Source organism: Balaenoptera borealis (genome assembly GCF_965194805.1).
Source record: "Balaenoptera borealis genome assembly, chromosome: 6".
Lineage (NCBI taxonomy): Eukaryota > Metazoa > Chordata > Mammalia > Artiodactyla > Balaenopteridae > Balaenoptera > Balaenoptera borealis.
In genome coordinates, this window is record NC_138863.1 from 115,856,021 (window position 1) to 115,875,803 (window position 19,783).

At 39.3% G+C, this 19,783-nt stretch overlaps 1 long non-coding RNA gene and 1 pseudogene across 2 annotated transcripts in view; both read right to left on the minus strand.

The window, feature by feature from the left end:
- LOC309631496 overlaps positions 1–19,783 on the minus strand; it is a 549,237-nt gene that overhangs the window by 318,388 nt on the left and 211,066 nt on the right. The window lies entirely within an intron of this gene.
- Positions 5,354–18,651, minus strand: LOC309630793 (pyridoxal phosphate phosphatase PHOSPHO2 pseudogene; annotated as a pseudogene). Its single transcript has one exon. The product of its transcript is annotated as a pyridoxal phosphate phosphatase PHOSPHO2 pseudogene (transcript).

The window sequence follows — 19,783 nt, forward strand, 5'->3', positions numbered from 1 at the left end:
GTGTGTGTGTGTGTTTATGTGTGTGTGTGTACATGTGTGGTTGACTTGGTGCTATCACTTGCACAACATTGTCAACCATTATGGGTCAAAATTGTGCTATATTGCATAAAGCAAATGGTAAAAAGAGAAGTCTCAGTGGAGTGAACAACACACTGCAAAATAAACTCACTGGGGAGAACAAAGTAGAGTTCTCGTTGGCCGAGAGCAGAGACAGTGTGGTTTGCTAATGCTCATTGGTCTCTTAATAGTGCAGTTTGTTCTGTTTCCCTAGTTCTCATTGGCTGAGAATATTCAGTTATACTTGTGTATGATAACACTACATATAAAAAATGGTTTGTGATAGTTTACTCAATATCCACTCTCTCTTTTTATTTTAGAAAAATAACTGAGCTAAATTCTGTTAGGCATTAAGCTGGCTATCTCATATATTAGTTTCCCGTTGCTGTTATAACAAATTTTTACAGAGTGGCTTAAAATAACACAGATTCATTATCTTAAAGTTCTAGAGGACAGAAGCCCAAGATAGCTCTCACACAACTAAAACTAAAATCAGGGCTGCATTCTTTGGAGACTGTCAGGGAAACCATTTCCTTGACTTTTTCAGTTTCTAGATGCTGCTTTCATTCATTAGCTCATGGCCCCTTCTTCAAAGCCAGTATTGCCACATCTTCCAATCTCTCTCTGGCTCTCACCTCCTCTTCTGCCTCTGTCTTCCACTTTAAAGGACATTTGTGATTGCATGGGCCCATTTGCATCATCGAAGATAATCTCTTTAAGGTCAGCTTATTAGCAATCCTAACTCCATCTGCAACCTCATTTCCCTCTCGCCATGTAACATACACAGTCATAGGTTCTGGGAACTGAGATACGGACATCTTTAGTGGGGGGCATTTTTCTGTTTACTGCACCTGATTACTTAACTGTCTCTCCAATAGAAAGTGACTCTGAGAGCTATGGCTTCCCTGTTCAGTATCTCTCGCTTGCTTTCTCTTTCAGTAGATACCAAGAGGTCATCAGCAGGAATTCAGAGAAAGCTATCCCTCAGAATGTGTATTGTCCGGAGGAAGGCATCTTTGAGGGAACAAAGTTTCATTTGGGTCCTGAGGATGAACATTATTTTTATAGAAACAGAACAGGGGTGTGGACTATCTAAGGACGGAGTACAGAGGGAGAAGAGGTGCAGAAGAAGGAATGTGAACAGCCTGTTTATAGAACTATGAGCAGATTAATGACAGAAATTTGTTTTCCTAGGTTCCAGGGCTCCCAGTAAAGCAGCAATGTTGTAGGATGTAAATGACATTTGTAATTACATTGCTATTTCTTCTTCATGGCTGATGGAGCTGCAATACTGTTGGGGTTATAGAAGATGCTAGGGACTGAAGCAAGCTCTGACTCAACAACTGAGCCTTATAAGTCCTTTATTTTACTGGGGTATGGTGGGTGGGGAAAAGCAAATTCAGGGAAGGTTTATCCTTAGCCAAGGACTCAACAAGAAGTCTAAACATTGGCATTTTTTAGTTAAAGTTCTCTCCTTTCCCCAAGTTTCCAGAACAGTCACCAGATTAACATTCATTTCCATAGCCAACAAATCTGTGATCAATGGGGCACATGTGACACGAAGCCTGATGCAGGCCTGTGGCACCGAGGTGGAGACTGCTGATCAGGTACCCCTGCATTTGCTGAAGGAAGAGACAGAGCCTTTCAGATAATAGTCTTTTGAGTAAGAACCCAGGGAATCAGTTGACATCTAATCACAGAAGACCCATTCCTGCTTCTGCTTCCTTTTTCTCACGTCTCAACTAGATTATTGCAATAGTTTTATGGCATCTTCCCCGGCCTTTGTGCTCATTCATTTCGTAGTAGCCAGAGCAATCTTTCAATACTTTATTTTTGGGCTTCCCTGGTGGCCCAGTGGTTGAGAATCTGCCTGCCAATGCAGGGGACGTGGGTTCGAGCCGTGGTCTGGGAAGATAGAGCTGTGGTCTGGGAAGATCCCACATGCCGCAGAGCAACTAAGCCCCTGTGCCACAACTACTGAGCCTGTGAGCCACTACTGAAAAAAATTAAGTATTTATTTTTTTAAAAACTAAATTTATTTATTTATTTATGGCTGTGTTGGGTCTTTGTTGCTGCACGCAGGCTTCTCATTGTGGTGGCTTCTCTTGTTGTGGAGCACGAGCTCTAGGCGCACGGGCTTCAGTAGTTGTGGCTCGCAGGCTCTAGAGCGCAGGCTCAGTAGTTGTGGCGCATGGGCTTAGTTGCTCCGCGGCATGTGGGATCTGCCAGGACCAGGGATAGAACCTGTGTCCCCTGCGTTGGCAGGCGGATTCTTAACCACTGGGCCACCAAGGAAGTCCTTCTTTCAATATTTTAAATAGGATTATTTCACACCTCATCTTAATACCATTCAAGGGCTCCCCTCTATCCTTAGGATAAAGTATAAATTCTTTAGTAGTTCCTTCCGTGAATAACCACCTCCTTAGCCTCAACTCTTATTATTCCCACCATCCACCATCTACTTGCATATTCCACCAGCTGTTGAATACCACCATTCATTCAACAAATATCCATTGATCATCTGCTTTGTGCCTTTGTCTGGGCTCCTCAAGTTAAATAAACTCACCCAACAAATATCTATTCAGCATCATCTTTGTGCCTTCTCTTATGCTCCCCAGTGCTATAGAATACTTATGTCCTTCCATTGCTCTGAGGAAGACCACTTTGGCCAGAGCCTTGGCTAGGGCCTGACTTAGCCAGAACATACTTTATCAGTGAACTGGGCATTTTCAGAGCATTATCTCTAGGACCAACCATGAAGGGGAGAAATAACATCAGAAAAGCAGATGGCTTGTGTAATTATGTCTGGATCAGCATAACTTCTGCTTTGATAATTCTGGCCATATTCCAGCTACTGAAGCCTGGTTCCAAGTTAGCCACATAATTCTGTATTAGATCTCTGGATCTGGCTTTTTTTTTTTCCTACCTCAGATTTTGGATCCCTAAACATCTTTTCCTTTAATTTTCTCTTATGGGTCTGGTAGCTTCAACTTTTGGACACTCAAAACACAGACTATGTGATGTTATCCTAGTTTTTGAACAATAAGAGTAATTTCCCACACTGCTAAGGGCCATATGGTCATCCCAAATCTCTCTACACCCTCCTCTGGAATGGAGCTTTATTTAGAGTACAGATTAGAATATGATTGCTCGCCTAAGAGTAATTTCCCTGTGACTTCAATGTGATATTCTGACACTGTCCTTTTTTAAACAGAGAGAAACATGAGACATACTACTCACCTTGACCTATCTGAGCTCTATAAGTACCTATTATCCCATGCCCACACAAAGGGGCGTTCAGAAGCTCCATCAGTTTGAGCTGGGTAGGACATCTTAATTGGGTCAGCTACATTATTCTGATGGTTTATCTTGGTTTCCATCTTTTGAGATGGATTTCACTGCAAGTTTTGTAATCTTCCTTTGTTTACTCATTAATCCAATGTCTCTAGACTTAGCAATCCCTCAGTAGTTGTGAGTTCCCCCAGCATCTTTCTAGATCATCTGGTAATTGGCATGTGTGAAGGAAAGTGTTAAGTTTAGAAGGACTTTCTTTCCCATTAATCAGGTGCTGACTGAGCTGGCAGGCTGGGTTCTTTCCATTGAGGACAGTCTTCCTTTAAGTGCAGTCGGGGTTCTGTCCATGGAGGATTTTTTTGGTATAAGTGAGGGTGGGCAGTCCTCTCTCAAATGAAATAAAGGGAATCACTCGAGCTTCTCTGGGCAGGTTTCCTCGAGGGTGCCTGGCATGGGCAGGATTACACCTGTCCTCAGCTAGGAATAAGATCAGTTCCTCCGCATGTACTGAAGATATCTGTAGTAGATGTCTAATTTTTTATCTGTACACAACTCCCTTCCTCTGGGTAATAACAAGTTTGATAGGAGTCACCTGCCACACAATTTAGATAAAGCAGATTAGGCATACTAAATTCAACATCCAGTGCAAACATTCTCTGTGCCATCCAAGAACACGTCATGACGTGAAACACTACCTTCTGTCATTGACAGATGCTTGACTGGATGTTTCTCTCACTGGGTAAGTTCCACCAATCACACTGCTTTACTGAACCTCAGCGCAGGGATCTAGATTTTCTTAAGTACATGCACTGGGATTGACTTGCTCCAGCTGGGGCAGAATGAAGCTTGCAGTTGCTAGAAGTCAGCTAGTGATGGCAGACAGTAACAATACTGTTAACTACGCCATCACTCAAATGGTCAGATAGATTGATATAGTATATATAGCTATGATTATGAAGATTGTTTTTGGTTATGGATAATTTAAAACACTTCCTAAAATTTTGAGGTAGATTTTTAGCCCAAGCCTTTGCATTACAACTTTTATAAGTCTTCTTCCACGGGCAAATAATGGTTGATGTTCTCTCCAAAATGCTATAGTCTGCTAAGGCAAAGGCTACTTTATTGCTGAATGCAGCTGAATTTTTTGTCTGTGGACTCCCCTATGGAGAATATTAGATAGCTTTTGCATAAATCTTTGTTTTTCTTAATGGAGGTTGAATATGGGCCTTAGGGATCCCTGACAAATTAGGCATCGTCTGTTTATACCCTTCTTCTGAATGGAACCCTTGGACTTGAGCTGTGTGGTTCCATAATGAGTTGCAGGTGCTGAGAGGGATTGGCATAGCTCTCCTTAATTGCTTGTCACGTGGCTAACCTAATGAGGGGGGCATCGGTGCCAGGGAGATGCATTTCAAGCAGTAGCAGCTGGCAGTTTTCTCACCCACAAACTGAGGCCGTTCTTAGGCTAAGAAGTTGGGAGATAAAATTCTAATGATTTCTCTCTTTCCTTATAAATAGTTATAAGAATCTTAGGGTCTGCCTTAAGTTTGTGAAGAAAATAACGTGAATGATATATAAAATGAAAATAAGAACATAGACTGATGTAAGAGACTCCTAGCTTATCCCCATTGGCTATGTGCCCTTCACCAAGCTGTTACACTTTCCTGAGTCTCAGTTTTTTCATCAATAGAATGGGGATGAAAAATATCTAACTTTATAAGGTTGTTAGAGTTAGTGATAGCCTGAATCCCACACCACGTATAGTGGAGGACAGTGGTTCTCAAAGTGTGGGTCCTGGACCAGCGGCATGAGTATCACTGGGAGCTTTTGCTAGACAAGCAATTTTTACTTCTCCCTCTTATCTCCCCAGACCTGTTGGAAAAAAAACTCTGTGGCCCTGCAGTCTGGTTTAACAAGCTCTCCAGGTAATTCTAATGCAGCTGAAGTTAGAGAATTCCTAGTGTAAACCTTCCAAAAATAATTGCAAAAATGAGGAAAAGTCTAATCTCTGAAAGGAGTGAGAAGAGTTGATGAGCAAGAAAAAAACAGGTAAAACATGTCCCAAATGGAGCAGTGAGATTCTAAGCGCATAGTTGAGTGTCCTTGGTAGGACAGTCTCTTGAGACCCACCTGGGATTACTCATCAACCCGTGAATACCATGTTCCCCTTGTTTACTCCTTAGCCAACACCTGAGTTACTTTCCTTTCATATCTAATTGCTCTCCAATCCAGGAAGCCTTCCAGAGTCTTTTTTTTTTTCTCCTCCAAATAAATAATATTTTGATTGAAATTTGAAGTATTTGGAATTTAAACATAAACTTTTACAATGAATTAAGTTTATAAAGGTCCCATTTAAAACAATGCAAAATGCTTTATATTGATAGAATTATGACATAACTTATCTCTGAAGGAGAGCAAGTGCTGTGAAATAATGATAAGTTTTACATATAGCCCTGTTTTTATGTTTGCAATGAGGATTCTAAATATATCTGACCTATGTAAGAGAAATTGTAACATGAACAACTTTTAATATTAATAACGATACATAAGTTTTACATAGCTTTTTACAGATTCCCATCTGTCTTCATATTTATTCACCCAATCCGACCCCTAGCCACAGCAGATCAGAAAAGAGCGTGGGTTCAGCATTCGTCAGTGTTTTGCGGATATGGCTTTATACATGTGCAAAGTTGAGAGCACTGGCATTTGGGCCTCAGCTGAGACTGTGGGGTGTTACGGTCATCGTAAGACCAGGGTCTGCAGCACTTGTGAGGAGGAGGAGGATGAACTGCCCAGGCTCAGTCTGAGTGTATTTCTTCCAGAGTCAGCTGAGGTGCCATCCACAACCTCCTGGAAACGCTCCAACCATGTAATTATACTCTGCCTCTCAAAATCACGCTTCATCTTTCTAATTGAATAAGGCTGCATTTCATCACACTCGTTTTAGATACTGTCTCCTCACATTTCAAGAGTTTAAATAACAGGCATCCATCGCAACTCTGAGAAGACGTATATGAGGAAGAGCAGCTTTCTGGAATGAGGTCCCGCCTCTGGAGGCATCTCCCAGCCATCAGGCTGAGACACCCCGCAAGGGGTCTGTCTCACTGCTTCCCCTATGCTCACAAACGCAGTAACGAGCTTCTCCAACGTATGCAATGTATGCAATCAGAACTTCGGCCTGCAGGGCAGCACCAGCCCATGGGACCATGGCTTCCTGATTAGGAAAGTAGGAATTATTGGCCAGACTTCTTCAGCTTTATTTCAAAACCCTCATTTAGTTCTTCAGCTGCTTTAAGCAATACTTGTGAAAGAAGAAACTCGATCATGTAGAAAAATGTTTAGTTGATGCTCATAATATTGCTTTTGGGTGTTATCCCGTCTCAGTTGCTATGGAAGGAAGACGCAAAGGAAGTTAGAGATTTAGTTCCTCTCATCACTCATTCAGTTAATAACTCTGAGTACCTACAAGGTACAAGACAATGTAGAATATGGAACTATGGATCCTCTCCTGAATCTGTCTTTAAGGAGCATGGAATATAATAATAGTAATAATAACGCTAGTCTGGTGGCAAGTCCTCCCTAGAACCACATCCTACAGCATATACAATCAACGCAGAGGTCATGATAAAATCACATAAAATCAATGCAGAGGTCAAGAATCTCAAGTGGTATAGGGTCAGGGCAGAAGGCTCTAAAGGTGAAACTCAGGATAGAGGTGCTTCCACTGAACAGCGTGTATTACTGTTAGAATAGCTCCATTGTCTGTTTAAAAGACATTTCTAACTAAAATCCTTTAAAATAAATAAGAAAATAAAGTCCCAAATTTTAGACGCACATCAATTGTAACTGCAGGGCAGCTGCATACAGTGTGGGGATTGTCCATATACAGCTCCTGGGGGCCCCATTCGTATCGATTGTTATGCGTCCTGCAATGTACAACCTGTACAAATGTATGTGGTAGCTCTATGTGAATCCTTCTGCAAAAAAAATACAAACAGACTTTCTTTGAAAAGATGGTTTATACCTCTTAATGAAACTAGCCGCAATTTGGGATTTGTTTGCAGCCAAACCAGATTTTAGGCAATTTTTCCAAATATGATGTGACACAATTTCTCTACTATGAGTTTTTATGAAATGCCCTGGTCCTTACTTTTAGTTATAGTCAACCTCTCCATCTCTCCAGGTAACCCAACTGGGAAAACTACTTCTGGGCTTTCAGGGTCAATGCTCATGACCCTGAGCATTTTTTTTTCCTTCGCCAAAAAACTTTTCTGTTTTATATGACATTCCCTTGTCACATTTTTCCCTGCTTGAAAATCGTAAAACTAGTTCATATGAGAGTACTGAAGATGTTAGTGTGCTTTATAAATACCCCAGATAATATACATGATTTGGACAAAGTGATCTTCTCCAAAAAGGACTTTAATTCTCCTATCCTCAGGTTGTGATTTTTTTTTTTTTCAAAAGCAATTTTCTGTCATAAGCTTTGTCTTCTGATCCTACATCCAAATTTGGAAGTTTCCATTCCTTACCCTTGGGGTCATTCTTCCCAGGAGCTCTCCTCAGTACACACTTCCAAGTTTAAGTGATCCCCCATCATAATCCTTTGGAACACAGCTTGAATAAAGGTGCCAGTTGGTAAAAGGAGACTCTTCTAGAACAGTTGGTGATTACTTTTGGAACTCCAAGTCCTGTGGAGTAGAAGGGAGAGAAGTAGAGGTGAAACTGAGGCACCCCAAGTCAAACGGGAGGGGTGTGACAAGTCGCACAAATACAGGTTGCTTAAAGCATTCTTATGAGAGTAAGATCTAGAATTTCTCTTATGATTCCAATTTATAAATGGAACTTTTCTATCAGACGTGTGTGCACACTCTCAATGCACATAAATACTTATTTCCCAAGGAGACACATTAGTTCTTTGTCTAAACCCCTAAAGAGGAAAATAAATCTTTTTAAAGTGCCTGTAGTTTGCAATGCCACCTCTTTTTAGTGGAGTTAGATTTTCACATTACTATGTAGAGAAATAGAATTCCTGTCCTACCTGGTTTCTAGAAAGTAGAGCCTCAGGAAAACGATTATAGAGGGAGTAGACCTATCATTTTATTAGAGAGTTTAATCCCATGGGATGGGCAAGAGCGATAAAGGAGTGAGACAGGGCAGGACGGTCAACATTCTCTAGAATACCTTAGGGAGATAACAATGGTTAAATGCAACCAATTGCTTAATTCCATAGAAGAAACTGGATCTTAGGCTCATCCACTGGAGAGAAAAAAGAAAAAATGTATCTGCTGTTCCTGTATCCCACTTGTCAAAATTTACCTCACAGGGAGTTAATTTCCACGTACTTTTGGATTGTGCATGTGCGGAGACTAGATGGGGTTCTGTGATGACTTTAATATTTATTTATCTATTTATTTGGCTGCATCAGGTCTTTGTTGCGGTGCGTGGACTTCTCTTCAGTTGTGGCGTGTGGGTTTTCTCTTCTCTAGTTGTGGTGCAGATTCCAGAGCGCGTGGGCTCTGTAGTTGCGGCATGTGGGCTCTCTAGTTGAGGCCCACGAGCTCGATAGTTGTGGCACGAGGGCTTAGTTGCCCCGTGGCGTGTGAGATCTTAGTTCCCCGACCAGGGATTGAACCCGCGTCCCCTGCATTGAAAGGTGGATTCTTTACTACTGGACCACCAGGGAAGTCCCTATGATGACTTTAATAGGCAAACTTGGGACGGGAGGCAAGAGGGGCAAGAGGCAGGGCACTGATGGCGGTGCTTATGTGAAGTAGTGGAGCACGGATGTCAGTGAAGTGAGGAGAATCTAAAGTGGTCCACAAGAGGTATCTGATACAGTCTCTGAATTTCCCCAGCTTCTAAAGATTGGTCTCCTTGGACTTGAGACCAATTAGGAATTAATTTATTACTATACCATGCATAACATATTTTTCCTTGCTCTCTCCCCTTCCTCCCAACCCTCCTTCCTTCTTTTTTTTTCCTTTGTGTAAAAGAATACATGTCAGTATTTTTACACACTCACACACACACACAAACAACCCAAATGGTACCAAATGCATTATATGAAAAGTATTCTCTAGCCAAGTTCTACTCCCAAAAGAACCTCTTTTAAAATATTTTTAAAGAAAAAAGAATTTACCAAATTAAAAAACAAATAGCACATTGTCATTGTTTAAAATTCAAACAGCAATGAAAATGATAACAAAGAAAGTTAAAATATTACTTTGAATCCTGCCACAGAGAAATTACCATAATTAACATTAGGTGAATAGCTTTCTAGATAACACTCTAATATACAATATAATATAATATGATATGATTTAATATATATAATATAGAGGTGGAGATAGGTAAATATACAGTTGAATAAGTGATAAAGTTTATTAAACAGGATAAGGCTTATTATTTTTAATTAAATTATTACATTTAGTTTCTCTCAATTTTTACAGAAGAAAAAGAAATAGAAATCCAACTGAAAGGATAGCACAAATAAATAGGATTTTATAAATACTCAGATAAGTATTTTTTAACCATAAGAAATATATTTATTTTAAATATTGTAAGATCTCTCTCTGTATATAAAAACAAGAGGATGTGAAACCCAGTGAGAATTTGCAGTGATTATATTTTTTAAAACTTTATGCTTAAATTTTATACTCTACCAATTAACTCTCTACTGTGAAAGATGACAAAATTAACACTCACATTTTTTCACCTTTTTTTGTCTTTCTTCCCAGTTTTCATTGTTATATTATTATTTTTACAACTTCAAGGTTTATAACAATCATAGTCTGTTCAGTAACCATGATTCTCATGCTTATGTAATCTTACCTCTATATTTGCTTCTAGGAGTTACATTTTCTGAGTTCTGGCATGCTTAGAAACATCTGCTGTCTTTATGCTTATGGACAAAGCAAGTTGGATAGGATATTCTTAAATCCCTTTTTTTCCCTCAGATCTCTGTAGACTCTGCTCCATGGTCTTCTGTATTGACTGTTAAGCTAACTAAGGCTTCTTAAATCATCTTTAGATTGACTGGATTTGTTTGTGAAATGTCTTTTCTTTTTAAGAAGAGCTCTTGGACACCTTTACCTGATCTCTTTGGTACCTGAGAATGTTAAACTATTGGCTTTAAAGTTAAGGAACATCAGTGACTATTGTTCCCCCCAAATTCAGTGCCTTTATCCTCACTTGAAGAGTTGCTTCAATCTTCCTGTTGCAATAATTATATAACTTTGTTTATTGATGCCCAGATGCTTTGTGGTCATTACCTCCTTAATGACATTCTCATAATAATCCTGCATAGACCATGCTGTCATCCTCACTTCGTTAATCAAGAAGTTGATGTTAAGAGAGGTTAATAATTCCCAGGATCACAGACAAGTAGTGGAGCCCAGCTGTGTATACAGTTTGTTTCCAGTGTCTCCCCTCTTTACTCCCTGCCGTACCGCCACCTTCTGGATGTGGATGGTCTGGAGATGAGCCAGGCATGAGGCAACGTGAGGCATGGTCAGCATGGTGGATGGAAAGGAAAGATGATTTGTCTTCTAAATTGTATTACCAGACATGTAAATAAAATAGTATTTCCAAGAATTCTCAAATCACAAGTAAATAATACTAGTGAAATTGGAGGATATTTCTTAGCCCTATGCCCTATGGAAGATTTCTTTTAAGGTTGACAGTTTCTTGGAATTCTCAGGGCTGGCATAATGTACTTTGCTCTGTAAAGTTACCAGAAAAAATGTCTTCTGTTTAGGAAAATTACAGGCATTACATCAGGGTCCATACTCTCATGTCAGCTCCATTATCTTAAGTCATATGTAAAAGCTGTAATATTCGATATCCATTGTTATGAACTCTCCTTTGGGATTGGTATTTAAAATATCCCTTAAACCTGATCAATTCATATGATTCTACACTCGACCAAACTCAGTCACCTTCAGTCACATGGTGAAGTGGTGATCATATATGAGCAGAGTTCAGAAAAGCTAGAACAGTGACCATATTTACATGTATAAGATCTGATAAGAAAGAATGGTTTGTATATCACAAATGAAATACACAGCCCTGGTAGAGTGGGGCCAGTTTCATCACTGATGGCCTCAGGGAAAAGTAGAGATATTAAATTACATGATGTGCAAAAACCAAAAGGATCTCTTTCTCACTCAATATATTTAGAAAGGGCTGCCTGGGTCTTCAGGATGAACTTGAGGGTGGCCTGACAGTGATGAATGCTTTTCTCTGCCCTCTGGGATCTACCAGGGCACTTACCCTCTCTGTTACCCCTTAGCACCTTATCAATGGGTGGCATTAATTCTTTAATAGATTAATTTCTTACTTATTAACATCTACTACTATATGTTAGCTCTGGAAGGGACCATAGTCCCCCTTGTATACTTCTTGGCACATAATAGGCATTCAATAAATATTTGTTAAGTATTGTATTTCCTGTAAGTCTTGTCTTCTGAACTAAAATATAAACTATCAGAGGACAGAGTTCAAAGTTTATACTCTGAATGGTCCATTGGACCCAATAATGCTGAGCAGAAAGCAGGATCTCAGTGATGATTTGTTATATTGAGTTGAATTAAATCATATGGAATATAAAAGGCTGCCTTCCTGCCTCCTGGCTCTGTGCTTCCATAGGATTTTGTACCTGCTTTTTTTTATAGCCTCTAATCAACTCTCTTTTAACTTTTTGTTCCTGTATCCAGCTGTCTCTCAACATTTTGTATCTTCTGAGGGAAGTATTTATTTGTCTTTTTAAAAATTCAAGTGTAGTTGATTTACAGTATTGTGTTAGCTTGGATGTATAGCAAAATGATTTGGTTATAAATATATATATGTACATATTTTCAGATTATTTTCCATTACAGGTTATTATAAATTATTGAATATAGTTCCCTGTGCTATACAGTAAATCCTTGTTGCTTATCTATTTTACGTATAGTAGTATGTATCTTTCAATCCCATACTCCTAATTTATTCCTCCCCCGCTCCCTTTCCCCTTTGGTGACCATACATTTGTTTTCTATGTCTGTGAATCTGTTTCTGTTTTTGTTTTCCCCATAAAATTACATTGAACATTTTTATTTCTGGAGCTTTCCATATGGAAAAGAAAATCCTAACATTATTACATAAGGCATATTTATGCCTAAAACATGTGAGCCTACAAATTAACATAGTACTGTAAAACTTTCTAGGTCAGTTGATAGTTTGCTAATATCCCTATATGAAACAGTTTCTTAAATGTTGCGTATTCCTACAAATTATGTATTGTATCACTCAATATTTCATTGACAAACAGAAATAACATACTGATTAAATCAGCATTCTGGAGTTATAGTCTGTAATAATGATATAATTTTAAAATACTTGAAGAACATTAATTTGTATTTCATTTCAAAAGGAAAGTGTGAAATTAATGAACACTTGGGCAATAGATACTGCATCCCTATCTCTAAAATTAACTGATTTGGAAGTAGTGTATTCTTTTTTTTTTTTTTTTTTTTAACATCTTTATTGGAGTATAATTGCTTTACAATGGTGTGTTAGTTTCTGCTTTATAAAGTAGTGTATTCTTATGTGAACTAAGCATTAGGCTTATTTTGAAGATCTGTAACTGCTAGACATACTTTGGAAATAAATGCCAAAGAAAGTAAAATATAAGACTATTTTCTCTGGGAATAAATTTAAAAATATAATCTACCTATTAACCACCTTTGGTAGACCACTAGTTGCACTTACCTCAATTTTGTACTCTACTTTTTTCCATTTTTCCCAGGCATATGACCATCTGAAATAAAAGCTATATTTTTCATCCTTCCTTGCAGTTAGGTAGGAGCATTGTGACTAAGAATTGGCTAATGAAATTTAAATGAGGGTTCAACCTTCTCTCTCACTGTCCTCCTTGCTGACCAGAATGTTGATATGAGGGACGGAGCTTGAACAGCAATCTTGGATCATAAGTTGGAAACCAAGTGCTGAGGTTGGTAGAGCAACACAGAAACTTCGAGATACTTAACTCTGAAATTCTTTTAAGTGAGAGGGAAAACTTTTTTTCTTTTTTTAAAGCAACTGTTATTTGGGGTTTTAGTTTTATGCTGCTGTATTTAATCTTAACTGATACACATTTCAATTGTTGGCATATTACTCCTTTATCAGAAATTGTAAATGAGAAATTATTTCAACACCTGAAGACCAAGATACAACAGAAGACTCCGTAGGCTCAAGATATTGAGACATCCTAGAAAGAGTTTTCTGTAAAGTATATCTTTTCCGTGGCATGGCAATATCATTCTTCTTGAAAAAGTTTACTGGACAAACATCATTTCTGCCATCACCTATATAAACAATTCGTGTATAATTCACTCCTTGTTGTGACTTGACCTACAAATTCCACCAAAACTACACTTTTGCAAAGATTTTGGGGGCACCTAGTGCAAGAATGAGCATGATAATTTTCCACAGTGAGATGACCATTGGTATCAAAAGCTGCTGGATTTGTAAAGACTTTATCAAACACGTCCTGAAAATTGGTAGCTTCTAAAACCCAACCTATGAAGACTGAATTTGCACCTGAAATAATGATGCAGTCAAATTTATCCTTGTTCTTTCTTATAAAGTTTAAAAGTTCCACCGTCCCTGGAGTGAAAGACATTGATATCATTGCCCTTTTCATTTCATCTTCTCTTACACCTTCATCTCCCAAATACTTAAACACTCTGCCCATAAATTCTGTCCAAAATCCTTTTTCATAAGAATCTTGTAGTTCAATAGGAAGCTTTTTCTCTGGAGCACATTGTACAATCCAGGTGTCACTATTATCATCTATGATTGTGTTGTCAAAGTCAAAAACCAGCGAAATTTTCATGGTTCCAGAAACAGATTTGGGTTACCCCAATTTAGTATTTACAAGACAATCTTACTTCAACATGGAGCTTAGGTTAAACAGTCATAACAATCTTCAGTTTTAAACACTAGCCAGTTTCTAACCAACATTACTCTTACTCTATGTGCAGGCGGAAAAGTCTTCTGGTTCCAAGCAAAGGAATGGAGACTTCTTAACTCCAGCATTATTATGATGGATCATCTGATAGAAAACCTTCCCCCCGTGAGGAGGTCTGTGGGTCACACACGCCAAGCCCAGGCCTTGCTCTCCCACATACCTGCCAGGTCCGGCCCGAAACCAGGGGCAGGGACCTAATCGGGTGTCCTTCCCCGGGAGGCGCATGTTGGATGCTGATGGGAGCGCCAGGCCGGGCCCGGCCGGGTCCCCAGGGCTCATCACTGACCCAGGCCAGAGATCCACAGGTGTTCTGGCCTCAGCGCCACTCCCGTGGGCTCTCCTGTTTCTGTTTTGTATATAGATTCATTTGTATTATTTTTTAGATTTCGCATATAAGTGATATCATATAATATTTGTCTTTGATTTACTTTACTTAGTACAATAAGGTCCATCCATATTGCTGCAAATGTCAGCATTTCATTCTTTTTTACGGCTGAGTAATACTCCATTGTGTATATATATACATATATATGTATATATATACCATATCTTCTTAAACCAATCACCTGTTGGTGGGCACTTGGGTTGTTTCCATGTGTTGGGTATTGCAAAGTGCTGCTATGAACATTGTGGTATATGTATCTTTTAGAATTAGAGTTTTCATCTTTTCTGGATATATGCCCAGGAGTGGGATTGCTGGATCATACAGTAGCTCTATTTTTAGTTTCTTAAGGAACCTCCATACTGTTTTCCATAGTGACTGCTCCAATTTACATTCCCACCAACAGTGTAGGAGGGTTCTGTTTTGAGAGAAGTAGGGATATATGATTCTTTTTTGAATAATTTTGGATGCAGCAAATGATGAATAAAGAAAAGGAGCTAACATTCTATTAATTGGCTATTATGCCAGACTTGTGGCTGTGCTATCTGCTTTACATATGTTAATTCAGTTAATCTTCCCAAATCCTTTGACATTAGTAATTTAATATTCATTTTATAGTTGGCAACACTAAAACTTGATTGTTTGCCCTAGATTATATATATATCTGGCAAGGGCCAGACCAGAAATGGAAATCTTATCTTTCCAACTCTAAAGCCCTTACCATTCTTACTGTGCTGACTCACTTTTGCATAATTTAATGAGCTAACTAATGGAAACAGCCAAGTGGAGCTATTCTCTCTACCCCACAGTAAAGTCTGGGTACTTAGGATGCTCTCACAAGGGAATCATTTTCATATCAAACCAATATGTTTAAGCAATACTGCTTACTCCTATCTATCAAGACTGCTTTATTCAAGTATATCCTTCCTAATGTTAGCAAAGTTAGGTAGAGTAGGATACCGCACCAGAGAAAATTTATGTTTTTAATCTCTTTTTCTGTGAGATATATGCCAGAAAACTCAACTTAAAATCACTAAGTATAGCTCACCTTACTCCACCAGCCCTCAGCCCCAGAGATTAAGTGTAGACAACGTATAATAATTGGGCTGCCTCCTTTAGAAAGGTAAATCACCTTTGAGTAAAGAGGGTAACTTCCCTCACAAGGGTAGAGATAAGGCCTCCTGCAGTCCCTGATAACAACCCCTGTTGAGAGGGGTACTCAGTAGATCCATTGCCCAGGGAAAGGGGATGTCATAAGACTCCTGAGTTTTTGGAATTTAAAAGGAAGTTGTACCCCAAGGAGAGATGGAAGAGTGTCACTCTGGGTCTGTCAGGTGATGGGTGCTTTAATATACCAGCCTTTAAACCGGATTAGAGCTACTCATGGACAAAAAGAGTTTTAAGAATATCAATTTCTAGATCCTTAGTTTCCAGATGTGTATGGATTTTATTCCCTAAAATGTATCTGCCTGAGAATTTACCTACGCTCAAAATAGTGCTTCTTCCACTTTATAAAAGAAAGGCATATTCCTCACCCATCACCATCTCAAATCTTACAAAAGTCCACAGCCTCAAGGTGTTAAAAAAATCTCGCATCTAAGGGGAAGGCTCCTTTAATAAGTGAGGCACCATAAACCCTCAGGGTTTATGTTTGTGATAAGGTTGATAGACTTGTTAGAAAGAAAGAATTTGGGGCTGTTTTGGGATTTCTGATTTCAGATATACGGTAGAGTGGGATGGTGGGACTAATTACGATATTCATTTAGTGATTTTCCCTTTTCTACCCTTCAACTATTGTCGAATAATGCATTCCTCTTAAGGCAGAGTCCTGCAGGAGCAAAGAAAAGAGAATGTCGTTAAGAAGCAGTGCACGTGAAAACTGTCTTTTTTCCATGTTTTAGAAGTAGGCATTTCTTTTCAGTTCTTATCAACACTTGTGATCTGTAATGTGCTGGGGAGAAAAGCACCTTCAAGCAGCCAAAGAATTAGAGATAGTTTTAAACGATTTGGAATGTGTTCCAGAATTACAAAAATTTCATGTTATATTCAACAAGATCCACCAATTAATAAATTGAAAATATTAATTATATAATAAATAAATTGAAAATTAATTACATGAAAATATACTTATAATATTTGAAAACGTAAAACATAGTACCAAAAATATTATTTGAAAGATTTAATGAAATTAACATTTAATTTTCCAAAATTTTTCTAAAAATATTAGGTTATACAGGTGCCTATAAATGAAAGAATAAAAAGTATAAATAGTACATCTTGGTAAAATGAGGTAGGTAAGAAAACAACTTGAGTAGCAAATCCTTTTGAAAGTGCAGTGGTTTTTCATTGTTTCTTTTCAATAGCCAAGGAGTAGGATATTGAACTTTCCTTCTGTGAGGCAGCTGGATTAATTAGGGAAGAAAAGGACTTTAGCTGTGTTTGCATCCTGTGTTAGGAGAGTGAGAGGTATTCTGTTACATAAATAGAGGGAGTTATCAGTTAATCCACTGGCTCTATGGAATCAGGGCTTTCTAAATATTCAGGAGTTTTGGTACCTGGTGAATACCTAATTAAGGCATTAAAGAAAAACAGACCTTTTCAATCTTTTACTCCACAAATACTTTGAATGTCGACCATGCGGAGTTTGTCCCAGACTCTGGTGGTAGAGCACTGTACATTAGATACAGCCTCAGTCTACAGAGACCCCCATTCAGTGGGCAGAGTTCAGACAATGAACAGAAGAGTAAATAAATACGATTATTTAAGATTGTGGTATTCACTATGAGGTATCTAATACAAGGAATTATGGTGAGGATTGACGGGGTGAGGTTGGAGGGATGACTTCGACATGGGCAGTCAGAGAAGTTGAAAGCAGGGCTGGGCCCTCTGTGACCTGAAGTAGCAGCTAACTGACAGCCTCTAGACGAAGGGAAAAGGAAGAAACTCTTGAGGTGGGCATGAGCTTTGCACACTTAGTCAGCCCTACATCTTAGATGATAATAAGTACCTTCCATCTTAACGGTTTTTAACAATTGACACACGTCACAGACCCTGAGATTTCTGCATTCCGGAACTTGTCTTCACTGCTCACATTGTAAGAAGTATTATTTCTAGAATCATTCATTATTATTTCTGACTTAGAAACAAAGTAGGACATATTGTTTTATGATTTCTGTGTCTTTCCATCACCTACAGTTTGGGGATCAATGTCCTATTTCTGGCCAAACTACTTTATTCCACCTCTATAGAGAGAATGGATAGTAAAACAAACCTTTGAACATCGATATTTTTAACCGAGTAGGTTCTGGGAAGAAGAAGTGTTTGAGAACCTAAAACAAAGATCAAAATATCTGGGTAGTTGATTCTTTCCCTTGAGAAAGACCTCTTAGAAATATTTTATATCTGCTGTAGTACAGCTTCCCACATACTGGAGGAACTGATTGTTGTAAACTGTTGTGGCTCTACCGCAGGGCAAGCTGCGACCTTGTGATGGGCTGGTGGGGAGGAAGCAGCAGTAGCATATGGGCTGGGAGGGATTTTCAGTGCTTTGTGTTTGCCCCTTGCCCAGGCATGGTGGAGGGTAGTTAGCAATCCAAATCAGCGCTTAAGAGTCTGAGAAACCTCATGGCGGTTCTGGACTCATAGCATCTAGGCAGGTTGATCTGGTGGGTGGGGCATTGCAGCAGCAATTTTTAGTAGTGACAAGGATCAGCTGAGTTATTTCTTTTTTTTTTGTTTTAAATGTATTTGTTTATTTATGGCTGCGGTGGGTTGCACGTGGGCTTTCTCTAGTTGCGGTGAGCGGGGGCTACTCTTTGTTGCGGTGCACCGGGCTTCTCATTGCGGTGGCTTCTCTTGGTGTGGAGCGCAGGCTTCAGTAGTTGCGGCTCGAGGGCTCTAGAGCGCAGGCTCAGTAGTTGTGGCTCGCGGGCTCAGTAGTTGTGGCACACATGCTCAGTAGTTGTGGCTCGCGAGCTCTAGAGCACAAGCTCAGTAGTTGTGGCACACAGGCTTAGTTGCTCTGCGGCATGTGGGATCTTCCCGGACCAGGGATCGAACCCATGTCCCCTGCATTGGCAGGCAGATTCTTATCCACTGCGCCACCAGGGAATTCCCCAGCTGAGTTATTTCTAACATCACAGGAAGGTGATTTTGCAGATAGAAAGAACTATTTACTAAGCAAATTTTAATTTAATATTCAAATTATTAATGTTATAAAATTCAAAACCTAGATAAAAATCCTTTAAGTGTGCATATATTTCTTAACTTCTTTAAATATATAGCAACTTTTGAGTGGAACATTTCTTTTTCTTAGAGAATTCCAGTGGAAATCTTGAAGTGGAAAGCAATAGAGATGTGCTATAGTCATCTATGTGGGACTTACTAAAAAGAGAGCAAAAACTGGTCTGGGACTCTTATCCTCAGTGTCCCTTTCCATCAGTTAAGGTAGGAAAATAAATTATGGAAAGATAGAATGGAGGAAATTCCTATGGGTAAAGAGGCTTTAGAATTTCCTTCTCTCTCTTATTTAACTGGTCCAAGTGAGGGGGGCTCAAAGAGTCTACTTGTAGAGGTCAAGAGTGTCTGCAAGGAGGGGACACGGGCGTCTTAATCCCTGGTTGGAAGTTTGCTGAACGCAGAGAATCCACCGTGTGGTTGGTGGTAAAAGAGCTCTCTGGAGAACCTGACATGTGCGGCTAGCAGCCTGGAGGAACTCTGCAGGATGGAGGTGAGCTGTATGATGACAGAGCAAGGAGAGCGCAGACATCGGGAAAGGCCCATACTCACACAGTGTAGCAAGGCAAGGATGCATATGATTGCCCATGCAGAATGAGTGTTTAGGAAACAGATATGGCTGAAGCCAAACTGAAAGATTATCTGCATGAAAAGTGCCGGTGGAGCACTGCAAGAATCCTGCCCTTGTGCTGAGGTTGAAAGTGATTCACGTCACCACTTGATATTTTGCAGATGGTCTCTTTATTGACTGAATTTTCCATCCCCCCCCCCATCCCAAATAACTATACAACTCTGTGGTCATC